This window comes from Haplochromis burtoni, unplaced genomic scaffold, assembly GCF_018398535.1.
Source record: "Haplochromis burtoni strain Fernald_Lab_line unplaced genomic scaffold, NCSU_Asbu1 Contig_584, whole genome shotgun sequence".
Classification (NCBI taxonomy): domain Eukaryota; kingdom Metazoa; phylum Chordata; class Actinopteri; order Cichliformes; family Cichlidae; genus Haplochromis; species Haplochromis burtoni.
The window spans coordinates 145456-158130 of record NW_024582945.1 but is presented as its reverse complement, the minus strand read 5'-3'; the positions used below and the strand labels follow the sequence as shown (position 1 = coordinate 158130).

At 43.3% G+C, this 12675-nt stretch overlaps 1 protein-coding gene across 3 annotated transcripts in view; it reads right to left on the bottom strand.

Annotated features, from left to right (window-relative positions):
* Nucleotides 1–12675, bottom strand: part of jmjd1cb (jumonji domain containing 1Cb) — a 116228-nt gene that overhangs the window by 39760 nt on the left and 63793 nt on the right. The window contains exon 1 of one of the 3 annotated variants that reach the window (XM_042214543.1): nt 4322–7566. The exons of the other annotated variants lie outside the window; for them this stretch is intronic. The gene's annotated coding sequence lies outside the window, so the exon portion shown is untranslated. Of the gene's footprint in view, nt 1–4321; nt 7567–12675 lie in introns of those variants that run through there. 3 annotated transcript variants of the gene reach the window in all.

Genomic DNA, 12675 nt, shown 5'->3' with positions numbered 1-12675 from the left:
CACACACACACACACACACACACACACACACACACACACACACACACTGAGGTCCTTGTATTTAGAGATAAAAATACAATGAAAACTCTCGGGGAACCAGAACATCTCGGGAGAACAGACACGGCACAGCGGCATGCTGGGAAAGCAGATCAGTCCCCGTGAGCACAAAGACATCTGCTGTGTGTCTATAATTGACAGAAGTTCAATAGATTGTAAAGGAGAATGAAGAGGAGATTATGAGCTCATGCCTCGCTAAGAAACCTCAAGAGGTTACCACACGCGAGCTTCAAGGAAGCCGCTGCCTCATCAAAGACAGAGCGAGAACGAGCATCAGAAAAAGATTGCGTCAAATTGAAACACACATGAGCAGTTTCCTCTCGACTCTCCGTATCAATAAGATGTCCAGTGAACCATCAGAGCGCCCTGACTGCTCAGCCAGGGCCCAGAACGCCACCTACACATGCAAACATCCCTCACTCAGTGAATTGTGCTGCTAGGAGACACTGACAGATGTGCATTTGAACATTTGGTGTTTAGTGAGTCTCATTAAAGTTGTTTGTGTTGCTGTTTTTAGCACGCTTCCACTGAAGGGTCACTGTTTCAGGGATCAAAGCCAGGAGTTGAATCCACAGTAAGTAATGACCCACAGCATCCACATAAATGCCCTCAGAGTGTTCGTCTGTGTACAGTGGGCACATTATGTCTGTGCTATAGAACACTGCTAACTGTACGAGTGCTGAATAAACAAACTTATATGATCACTTACAGATCTCATCTGCTTTGATCACGTGACACATGCATGCATACTAAAGTGTTTTTACCAGCTGGAAACGTCCAGCTGGGAGCTCTTGGGAACACTTGGGAAGTGCAGGGTTTTTACAGCTGAGATATTGTGTATCATAGCAACTAAAGTATGTGTGAGATGTTACAAAGGGCCCTCAGTGACTGCGAGTTACCCGATGAACCCATGAAGAGTGAGACGTCCTTTAACCATCACTTTGTAAATGAATTCAGATAGTGGACCAGGTGATATCTGCAGGTGACTACACCAGGTGACTATACTGTGCATGGACAGTATCGTTTGATAATTTCACAAACTATACTGTCGCTGTCAACAATTATTCTAAATGTCATCATATAACTCAAAAGCAGCGTAGTGCAAAGCTGGGTTTGCACCAGTACTGTCCCTCAGTGATCCCACATTACTGTGGCAAAGCCTGAACTACAGAGCTGCATGTCTGCTGCATCAGACTGCTGCTGTTTCCTCTTGATAATAATAATCAGTAGGTTCTCTATTGGCTTCAGGTTAGGCAAGGTGGTTGGCCAATCAAGCACAGTCTCATGGTCAGCCAATCACTGGTAGTAGTTGTGGCACTTTGACCAGCTCGTCAGCAGAGGAATGCTCTAAACGTTCCTGGCAGATGGCTGCGCTGTCTTTGACTTTGATAAGACATAATGGACCAATCAGCATCAACGAAGCGCATGATACAGCATCTACAATCATCACAGACTGGAAACTGTACACTGCACAGCGCTCCCTCGTTTATCACGCGAGTTACGGTCTAAAAATAACCCACGATCATCAGCAAAGTCAGCTTTATTTTCTACAATTATTATAAAGTTTTAAGGCTGTAAAACCTCACTACACACTTTATACACTCAGACAGGCGTGAACATCTTCACACATTTGTCTCTTGTTTAAACTCTCTCAGAGTTCAAACATTCGTGGAAAAATAAGTCCAGTATTATATTATAATCTAAAACATACAGTAACTTCTAGGGCTGGGCCATATCATACCAGTAATATAATGTTGGGCAATGATAAGAAAATGAGATATCGCAATAGAATATGGGTAAAACGCGCATGTGCAGTGCCTTTGTTTTCATACGCACATGGCGGAAAAAGCATGGCGGCAACGCAGAACGAGAAGGGTGAAAGCAGATCGTTGAATGAAACAGATGAACCAGAGCTGGTTTGTAAAAATGCTGCAGCTTCACTGGTGTGGAACTGGTGTAGCTTTCGTCCGTCAGATACACAACAAAGCACATTTTTTGGTAGAGCGTGCTAGCGGGCCGTCGTTATTACCGAAACGATTTTATGTGCACGGCGCTCGAAAAGCCGTCAGATGTTTCAGTGCGACTTTGCTAAGCTACGAAGCCGCACCGCTTGATGGATTGTCGGAGCATTACAGCTGTCGTAGGCGGAGCCTCGCGGAGTGATACGTGCTGTGCTTCAACATAATATTACCGTATTGTGTGTGTATAACCTCTTTTTAAGTTTTGTGGATATTATACATGTTATGCTGAGGATATGTCGGCCAGTTTCCACTGGAAATGCCTTTTGGTTAAACTGGAATTTGCATTTGCACTGTTACATTTTTATATAACTTTAATGCACATTAAAAACAGCTGCTTGTTTAAGTGAAAATACATTGATTTTTTTTTTTTGCACTAATAAAGTTGTGGAGTTGTAAAGTATTTTGTTTCACGTAAATTATATCGTCAGTTATATCGTTATCGCAACTTTTAAATATATATCGCGATAAATATTTTTGGCCATATTGCCCTGCCCTAGTAACTTCTACCTTCCTTTAGCATCTTGCTCTGCCTTTGGGTGCTACCACAGGAGCCTTTGATGGTGCAAAACGTTTCATCGACGTTGTTGTGTTTGTTGGGGAGAAAACGTACAAACATACAGTGCAGCAGAGTCACACTGCTGGGATCGAAGATTTATGTAAATTTGACAAGCTGAACGCACTCTGTGCTGTACAGGAGACACAGCACGAGACTGATTGACTATGGTCTACAGCCAATCGGGACGCAGAACACATGTGCTGTAAAAAAAAAAAAAACCCTGCAAAATCGACAAAAATAATCTGCAAAAGAGCAAAGCTGTGAAAGGTGAACCGTGTTATAGCGAGGGGCTGCTGTACTTCAAAGAATCTTCCTCCACCGGGGACAATACGGCACAACTGCGCTCTACACAACCGCACAAACAGCACTCTGCTGGACACAGACATGATCCTACCTGAAACATGAAATGACCTTTAAATCCAAATGAGGCTCAACTGTAAGTGAAAACCTCTCTTAGTATCAGAGATTTATTCTTCCATGGCGTTGAAAGCAAACGAGCAGCTCAGCTCTCCAAATAACAACGTCGTCTGTAGGTTCTCCACACGAACACAAGCGCGTGTTGGGCACTTTTCATGTTTGCAATGTCTAAAAACGCAAAAGATTTATAAGATTTGTGAATCTGATCTTGGTGCAGTGCTGCGCTGACGAGCGGTGCTGTCTAAGTGGGTCACACACACAACGGTTTCTACTCCAGAAATCCACAGGCTGTGTTCAAAGCTACTCATTACTTTGATGGTAGATGACTGGAGTCATCAAACCAAACTGCTGTCGTACATAGTAATGAACCGTTTGCCTCGGCTGCTGGAGGTCGAGGCCTGTGTGCCAATCAGGCCCGTAACAATGACACGACTTTGACACTCATTACATGTGCCCTGCAATTTGATACAAGGACGACATATGCAATATTGCAGAATCTCACAGCATCTAAAAAACTGTAGAATTTATTATATAAAATTATTTGTATAATAGTTTCTAATAAACTCCTTTCATGCTTTGGCTGGATTTCACCTTTAGCTTCAATATCCACAGCTCTTTAAGCTGCCTCATCATTACTGTCTTACATCCACAGCGATATGCTAATCTGATTCTCTGGTAGTTTTGGAGAAGCAAACAGGATCAGCTGGTCCTGGATCAGCTGGTCCTGGATCAGCCGGTCCTGGATCAGGGAGCTGCCTACATGCTCCCGGTTTGTCTCACGGGTTAAGTTCTCACTTCTTCCAACTGCGATTTCTGTCCGAGTTCACAAAAAAACAGATGAATTTGCTGCTAAACACATTTTAGTAAGAGTAGTTCCCACTGAGTATCCCATGTGATTATGGATCACACGCGTCGTGTACAGGAACATCTGTGTTAATACAGCCTTTTATATTTGTTCATTACAGCTTAATGGCAGCTTCTGCTCCACAGCAGTCGTTACACATGTAGGACGGGCAAAGTACGTGACATTTTTTGGAGCAGGTACAAGCGAAGGCAGAAAAAGCAGCTCTCCAACACTCAAACACCCCAGAAGACAACACCTAGGACGGAGCAGCATTCCCAGAATAGAAGCTGTGGGTAGTTTTCACAGTTCACAGCCAGTATGTGTTACTCAAATGCGTTACTTCATCAATCAAACTCAGGCCTGCTTCAAAATGTAAACCACAACAGTTCTTCCGAAACAGCAGAGGATATAAAAGTGTAACATTACCTCTGTCCTCCGTGTCCAAACTAACACTGAGAGGCGATGGCTTTGGAGAAAAACTAGCTCTGATCCAGCAACCGGGGCAGAGACAGGAAGAAAGAAAAGGATGACGAAGTGAAAAAGAACGGGCGAGGAAGAGCAACAGAGTGCGGTTTCCTCCTGTGGTAAGAAGAGACAGATGGCCAAGAGGGAGAGAGCAGAGCGGAGGACTAGCTACACAGCCGACATTTTAACTGCTGCTGACGCAAGGAGGGAGAGAGATGAGAGGGAGGGAGGGAGGGAGGGACAGAGGCAGGGCCGGCTGACACACACTTCCTCTCTCGCTCTCTCTGTGTGACGCAGGACCGTCCTATTTCCTCACAGCGCTCTTTGACTGAGCGTCTTTCACTTTCTCCCCTCGCCTTTCAGATTGTTCCCTCGCCACTGACCCGCCTCACTTCTGCTCCTCCACTTCCTTCCCCTTCAGCTCCGTTCAACACAAGTTTACTGACAATCGTGTGTTTACAAAATGACAACATAGCAGGAAGGAGACAATACTACGAGTGCCATTACTCCTGCTATTATTAGCAACTCCATACAGTATTATTAGCAGGCGGCTACATTCACCAGATGCTGGCAAAATGTTGCCCAGCATCGAGTCACTGTAGCAGGTCTAACGTGTAGGAAAGTGCCTGGTGGTGCTCAGAGGAGACAGCAGCAACTACCCTGTTACCTTCCCTCCCTCAGGGCTGCTTAATATTTGAGCTTATAATTTATTTCTCACATACACATTAGGCAAAACGACAGCTGCCAAATGTGCCACTGATCTACAGTATTCATGTAGACCAACCAGCATTTAGAAAATGGGCTTTTTTGGCCTTCCTGCCTGTGTACACAGCCAGGTGATTTAAACAAGATGTGACTGTACGAGTTTACTTGAACTCTTTAATGATTACAGTGTTTCTTACATTTTAAATGACTCCATTTCTCCTTATATACACAAGACTAAATCAATAAAATACAGTTATCCAGTGTTCAATGATGAAACTACAACAGACGATCTACCAGCAGAGGCAGCAGCCAGCCTCATTCGTCCCTCTGTGCTGAGAAACCTGATTGGAGTGTTTGAAAAGCCTCATTTAGTCAAAGTAAGCAATCAGCTGTTCAGTGACGATTGCTTCTAAAACCCTGGAGAGAAAGTGATGTTTAGAAATGGGACCACAATTATCCAAAGAATGAGGGTCAAAGAGGTTGCTTTTATTAAATAGGTTGCATGACTGCACTATTTAAAACAAAACAAGGACAGAATAGATGAAACACTACCTTTCTGCAGGAGGAGCGATTAACTCTATGAAAATGTCCCTAAACTTTATCAACTCAGATAGTCAGTTATCTCAGTGTCTATGGAGCAAAAAACAACCACTGATAAGGAAAGAAACCCTACAGCTACCTCAGACAATCAGTGGCCAGTCCCTTCCAAACTTTCTACACCATTACTGGGCAGCAAATATTCGGCCATTGCTTTACTGGATGAATGGAGCCAGATGCGGTTGGGTGGCTCAACTAAACAAACTTGTCTTGCAGCTCTACAGGTTATTCATTCATTTCTAATCTGGAATCAATTCAAAAGAGCCTTTAATCTTCCTGAGCTGTGGCTTGCTGCTCCAATAAGGAAAGCCCACCTGTTTACACCGTCAGTTAGACACAAAGCATTGACGGCTGGCTGGAGTCAATGGGAGATACCGGCTTTGCTTCCTTTGCAGAGTCGTCTCAAAGGTTTCAGGTATTTTTAAGATATTTGCAGATTAGATGTTTAGTCTCATCTAATCCTGGATGTTAACCTTCACCTTCTCCAATGGACATGAGGTCCATCATTTAAAGGATCAGACTTGAAAAGAAAATGGACTTGGAACAGATCCTGAGTGAAACGTGTTTAATGAATCCAGGTTGACTTTCTTAGAGGGCCTTAAACACAGATGGGAGGCGAACTGGGACAAACAATACCAGAGACAACCTGGCTACAGGGTTTAAAGATCATCTCCACCTCATCAGTGTCTCTCAGGCACAATATCGCACAGCGTCTCCACTGGTCTAAGGACAAACTGTGGACCCCAGCTCCATCCACAAAGTGTCCAAAGTTACATGGAGTTCAATCTTTGAGACCCACCAACCCCTCTGATTTCACTGCTTGGTCCGATTCCCTCTGATCCACCTCTGAATACGCGTGAATCGAACACGACTGCGTCCTCCTCTTTGCTGGCCAGAAGACAGATTCTGACCAGGTGGGAGGACCCTCGACCCCCAACATTTGGGAAGCGGATTAGAGACGTGATGAGACGATTAGGTTCAGCATCAGAGGCTGTGCTGGAAAATCCCAGGTTCCTGGCAGCCATTCATCAGTTATGTTGAGAATATGTGATATGGTTTCATGATTATGTTGTGTTTGATGTGTAGAGCCCACTGCCTGACAGTGATCTGTGCACACCCTGAGTATATATCAGTGTTTGGGGAGGGAAGCGGTGGGAGCAACGCTGCACGTTTACCTGCGTATGTTTATGTGTTTAACTGCTGGAAAAACAATAAAAAGAGCTGGATGAAAAAGAAGCTGAGTGCCCCGATGCTGAACCCGCCCACAGCATCACGCTTTTATCAGCTGACCACAAACCAGATTTAGTAATCTGTCCATTGCTGCTCAGCAGGTTTAACCACTGTAACAGCACACACTGGTCCAGGTACTGGTCCATCTAACACACACTCACAGAGACACAGACACACACATTAAATCTTGTACAACAACCAACCAAGTGTAGTTGTACTTTCTATTTCTCAGCTTTACTAAACATGTGTGGTGCGGTTATCGCTCATCAAAGTGAGTGGACTGAACTGCTTCAGCAGAAGGAGACAAACGTTTCATCTGCAGCCTGCACTGCATAAAGGTAAGCTCTAATTACACATGCACACACAGACCCACAGGAGGCAGGAGATTACACTAGCCCTGCTCCATCTGCTCAGGGAGAGGAGGGGCTTTTTATTGACCCAATTTCAACCAAAACTGCATCTGACGCGGCTGACTGGTTCTTCTCCAGGCTGGCTAACAAGCCTACAAGCAAGGCACGAGGCCCCGACTGTTTCAGGTCTGTGCATGCAGCCGCACAAATACACACATGCTGAGTGGAAGGACAGACAACCTATGAAGGCAGGCAGAGCTAGAGAGTCAGCTTTCAAAGGAGAGAGCTGCACCACACACACACACACACACACACACACACACACACACACACACACACACACACAAACACACACACAAAGACACGACACACACACGACACACGCACACAACACACACACACACACACACACACACACACACACTCCTTTGTTCTCATGTCATGATGAACAGAGCCAGTACAGTTGCCAGATAACAAGAATGCCTGCTGATACTCATTTGTGTGTGTGTGTGTGTGTGTGTGTGTGTGTGTGTGTGTGTGTGTGTGTGTGTGTGTGTGTGTTTGTTTTGCAGAGTGGGCAACTGTTGCTAGGTAACATAGCATGACTTGAGCAGTCTGTAGCCAGGAAGGAGTTGAGTGAAACAAAGATCTAACACACACACGTTCATTCATTTTAGACAACCTCTCATATCAGACGCTGTCCTTTCTTTGTTCTTTGTCTAAAAACGGTGGTAAAATAAAACGTGTCAAAACAACTATTGTCTTTATTCTTTCAGTGATATGGGAATGTTTAAGTGAGTGTTTTGATAGCGATATGGTGAGTTTGCAGTGTTAGTGATGGAAAAAAGAAGCTTAAAGCCAAGAAAAACTAGACGAAATATCTTCAACAGACTCATGAAACATGCAACATGTAGACATCAGTGCATCATGTACGATTCAAAACATTTGATCAACATTACAATTAAAAAAATGAGACTCAGACAGCATTTCTCTATTCGTATTTCCTTAAACTTCATTCTTCATGAAGATGATTCATCTGAAGGGCTCACACGGAAACAGGCTTCAAAAGTAAAGCTCCAGTGTCGTGAACCACACACTAATAACCAACGACTTCAGAGCGCACTTTATAAATGTGCCTCCAGGTTTCTGTCATGAATCACAACAAGATCAGTCCTTTTGGCAAACCATGTAAACAATGTTTCAACACAAACTCACTACTTCTACCTCATGCTTCATGACCTCCATCTCATTATTTCACCACTACTACCATGCTGTGCAAAACGCCTTAAGCATTTACATCTTTGTATTTGGCTATAGAAATGTGAGAAACTGTTAGTTATCAAAGTATGTGTCTTGCAAGTAGCCTTCAGAAAAATTACATCCATCTATCTCTCTATATAGACTAGGGATGGGTATTGATAAGATTTTCACGATTCCGATTCCATTTTCGATTCTGTTTAACGATTCGATTCTTTATCGATTCTCTTTAAAAAAAGGAGAACACTAAGGTCGATTAGCTTAGAACTTTGTTTTATATCTTCTCTTTGAACAAGATAGAAATTTAGGAGTAACATGGCCTTACAAGCCCAACAGTGAGATCTTAAGAGATCCAGCCTACGGCTCTTCAGTGGGGTGTCACAGGGTCCCCAGGAAAAAAAATTGTAAATGTAAAATAATAAAATAAATAATTCTTCTAACAAAGTATAACATAAATTGTTCTGTGGCAATTACACAAGAATATCCAGTAATGTCCCTGCCTACAATTAAACACATTCACTTACTGAAAATCATCTGCTGTGGCAAATGGGTGCAAGCCTTTTACCCCAAACTGAGTCACTGCTCGGTGACATTCGTCTATCCTGGCCTGAAAGGAGACGCTAACGGGAGACTGCAGCGAGAGCTGCCAGCATCTGAGCCAGACTCTGTCTGTCTCATCATGGTCACCTAAATGCACAGTAATGGCAGGTTTTGTAATAAGACAGATCACACTAACATAATATGCACTGTTAGTTGATTATTTACCTGCCGCATTAACGGGAGAGGACGTGCAAACGTTACCGCTGCTGCTGGGTTGAGATTCACGAGTCCGGAGCGGAATTAAAAACACGGCATTCATTTAAGGTTATCGCGTGTTTTGTGAGCAAATGCTTTTGCATATTCATAGTGTTTCCTCCCTTAAATTAAATATCTACTTTGCAAGTATTGCAAGTTGCCCTGTTGTCATCCGTTCTCGTAAAGTATAACCAAACTTTTGAGCGTTTGAGTCGCTTACGTGCCGTGTTTCCTGCCAGGTAAATGACGCTCCGCAACGTGGTGACGTCATTCGGGGCGACTGGAATCGATAAGGGAATCGTTTGCAAAAATGGCAAACAACTCCAAGGAATTGAAACAGTGGGAGCTGGTTCTCAACAAGAACCGGTTTTCGATACCCATCCCTAATATAGACACACACACACACACACACGTTCACCTTCCTTACCCCACCAACCAGTAAACTCTCCCCTCCCTCTTCTATCATGTGGCCAATAGATTTCACTAGATCTTTGAAGGCAGTCTGCAGTGAGGCTCTTTAATGAGTTCACACAGTGCTCCTGGTAGATACAGAGATGATGTAATAGCTGGATCAGAGATGCAACAGAGGGTTTAATGTGAACACAGAGAGGCTGAGCAGACAGACGTACAGCCCAGGACAACTAAGACTCTGAAGAACATCAGTCCCTGTCTCACCCTTTTAACACCGGTCTGTCTCTCTCAGTGATGCTGTCTTGCTCCCGGCTGGATCTCTCTGTGGTGTCAGATGTGTTTTCGTGTCAGAGCTGGAGGAGCTCACAGCAGAACTGTACCAAATAAATCAAAACATGTCACAGCTGGATGACGGAGCTAATAACTGCTTTTTAAAAGCTAAAATGTAACCACGTATGCCAACGAACACAAAAAATAGTTCAGCTGAAAGCCTTTATGTGCATGTGTGTTTTGTTCAAGATGGCTGATATCAGGCGCGTGTGTGCCAAGAGGCCATGTAACAGGATTGCTTCATTATTTCCTCTGCTGTTGTGTAACGCTGGCGTTTTGCTTCAGTAACAGGGTCGTGTCAGTGGAGGAGTGTGGTGGGCAGGGGGTGGAGGGTGCAGTGTGTCACTGTGGAGAAGCCAGAACAGTACAACCCTCTGTGGATGAACACAGCCGCCACGAGCTGTGTGTGTGTGTGTACTGATGGACTTTCCTACTACAGTACTGCAGAAACTTCATCTGATTTCTCTCAAACTGTGTTTAAATATTGCACCAATTTTTAAAATCTTCTGTATAATGTCTTTAAAGTGTCTCCTCTTCCACAATGTGCCAGTCCAATCACGTTTCCCTGTTTCTAACTCTGTTAACACAACACAAACTACTTTCAAGATCAGGCTTAAAACTTTCCTTTTTGCTAAAGCATATAGTTAGGGCTGGACCAGGTGACCCTGAATCCTCCCTTAGTTATGCTGCAATAGACGTAGGCTGCTGGGGATTCCCATGATGCATTGAGTTTTTCCTTTCCAGTCACCTTTCTCACTCACTATGTGTTAACAGACCTCTCTGCATTGAATCATATCTGTTATTAACCTCTGTCTCTCTTCCACAGCATGTCTTTATCCTGTCTTCCTTCTCTCACCCCAACCGGTCGCAGCAGATGGCCGCCCCTCCCTGAGCCTGGTTCTGCCGGAGGTTTCTTCCTGTTAAAAGGGAGTTTTTCCTTCCCACTGTCGCCAAAGTGCTTGCTCATAGGGGGTCATATGATTGTTGGGTTTTTCTCTGTATCTATGAAGCGCCTTGAGGCGACTTTTGTCGTGATTTGGCGCTATATAAATAAAATTGAATTGAATTGAATAACTGAGGCCAAATGCAGCTTCTGAACAGCTTCAGTCACACTGAGTGAAGCTGCGCTGGTGCTGCGAGTGCTCAGGTAGAGCAGAAACGTGCTGAATAGGAACCAGTCGATTTACCACTTAACTTATTCAAAGACAATCAACACCTTCTACTACACCAGTTTAAGAGTGGGACACTGGAAGTGTGCACAACATGTCTAAGATGTCCTCATCAAACACTGTGGACGCCACAAACTCCCTCTGTGATGTAAATGCACAGACCCTGGCCCAGTCCTCCGGGACGGTGCTGTGAAACTGACACAGGTGTTTTTCATCACAGTGGACTATCCCCACCTGCCTTAGGACATCCACGACAGTGCCAACTCCCAACATCCTGGTGTAAACTGTCTCAGGGACTACAGACCAGCGGCTCTAACAACAATAATCAAAAGCCCTGAGAGGCTGAACTACAAGTTCAGTCGACACACTCTGAAAGCATACACACTGAAAACCAACAACATAACAAATCCATGCAATACTATTCACTGTCATTTATTATTTACACAGAAACAATACTTTTACAGAACTATTATGGTCATTTTTATTTTCTTTAGTTGAGACAAAAACTAAAACCTTGACAGTTACTATTAAAACATCACAGAGTGAAAGGACACAAAGACATGGTGGCACTAACGAGCTCCAGCCAAAGCTCAGTGCAAAACCAGGAAGTAAGCATGACCTCAGCAAAGAGGCCGACACACAGGAGATGACGAGCATGACCACGACATGTTAGTGAGATTCAGCACCTTACAGTAATGTGAAATGTGCAGGTGCTCAAGTAAACCACACATCTTAAAGTTTAAATGGCCATGGGTAGTAAATACACTAGAGGGCTGCCCAGTTACTGTCACTTATGACCTCTGATCAGCTTCAAAGTGATAAAACCTATGAAGCCCATAAATCCTCTTTTGAAGCAATTAATATAAAATTATATATTATTTAAGAAGGATATATACTATAATTATATAATTAGAATATATATCCTTCTTCTTGCTTCATCTCCTTTAAGAGAAACTAAACAAAGAACAACACCTCAGCTCAGGCCTGACGGAGGAAACCACAGTTATTTCTTGGACGTGTTGAGCCCATCAAACCACAATGAAAAATAAAATCAATTTTGGCCTTACTGAGGCTTTGGGCTGTTTGCATTTCCACCCTCTGCTTTGGACAGCAGACTGAAAATTTGCATAGAAACAGGTGGATGGAAATGTGCTGTGGTTAACACGACGCTCTCTCCTGTCAGGTACATCGAAAATATTAGAGACATTTCTGTGCAATATCCTTCTGTTATTATCACTATCATCATTATTATCATCATCATCATCATCATCATCATTATCATCATCATCATCATCATCATCATTATCATTATCATCATCATTATCATTATTATCATCATCATCATTATTATTATTATCATTATTATCATTATCATCATCATCATCATTATTATCATTATCATCATCATCATCATTATTATTATTATCATTATTATCATTATCATCATCATTATTATCATTATCATCATCAT